This window comes from Salvelinus sp. IW2-2015, linkage group LG16 (genome assembly GCF_002910315.2).
Source record: "Salvelinus sp. IW2-2015 linkage group LG16, ASM291031v2, whole genome shotgun sequence".
Lineage (NCBI taxonomy): Eukaryota > Metazoa > Chordata > Actinopteri > Salmoniformes > Salmonidae > Salvelinus > Salvelinus sp. IW2-2015.
In genome coordinates, this window is record NC_036856.1 from 14,109,908 (window position 1) to 14,111,194 (window position 1,287).

Below are 1,287 nucleotides of genomic sequence, written 5' to 3' on the forward strand. Positions count from 1 at the left end.
TGAATTCTTATTTTTCTTTTTTTCATAAGAGGAGAGAAAGACCAATTAACAAAGGATAAGAAGTGAACCGTAAACACCCTCTACAAGACCCAACAAACTTACAAGAACAAAAGCTGTCTTTCTCTCTCTCTCTCTTTCTGTCAATCCCTCTCTCCCTTTCTCTCTCTCTCGGTCACTCTCTCTCCCTCGCTCTCTCTGTCCCACTCTCTCTCTCTCATCCACTTTCCCTACAAAAGGAAGGCTCAGAGCTTACAAAGTGCCAATTAACACTGAATGTTTGCCCCTCGCACCTCCCTCTCTGAGCAACTGACAGCTATGGTGTTTGGGTTAATACCAAAGGCCTGCAAAGAATTATAATTCTCCTCCTTGCCCCATCCCCCCTCTCCCTCCCTCTCCTATCCTTTTATTTTGTTTCCAATGGGGTGCTGTTACAGTTCAATGCACGTTCAAAGGGTGATATAAAATGACTTTKCAAAGAATTTCATTTGGGGAGAGAAGAGGGGCAGGGGTTGGGTGAGGGAGGGGAGAGAAACAACGAGAAGAGAGGGGGAAAAGTCTTCCTCTGGCKCGTCTGCCTGTGTTGCAGCATTGGTTATTATTAATATGCCAGGGCTTTCTCACCATGCTTTAAACACACAAACAGGCATCAGGCACATATTCATGCACATGCACTGCATGTGTACACATGTATACACACAGGCACGCACACATACACTGAACAACCTGTGGATTAAGTTTTAAACATGCAATTAAATGTTCCTCTCTATTACCATTTGAAAATACCATTGTACATTCTATGATATCTATAACCGCAGCAGAATTGTTTAAAATGTTGTATTAATAACTGGGTCATGAATTTAGACTCTGCTTCTGAGTTTACAAGTGTCATCAATTTACGTGCAAGCGTAATTATAGGCCTATTGGCCCAAGAAATGCAGACTCACATTTTCTCTCTCTCTCTTTCTCCATCAATCACACTTACACATATTGTATGCAAAACAACAACACGCACAAGAGCCCAATTTACACACAGTAGCCAACACAAAGGCTACAATAGGCCACTAACACACTCCCAAATGCACACTCTCCCACAGTCACCACATACCTTCCTCCCCGGTGGAACCTGGGGTCTCTTCTGAGATGAAGATAGATGCTTGGGTCATTTATTAAAGGGATGGCCGTGGCACCAGTGTTTTTCTTCCCCCGTACAGCCATAAATCAGCCAATAAAACTGGCGAATGAGGAGGGGTCAGAGGGGTTAAACCCAGGGAGAAATGGAGACCCTCA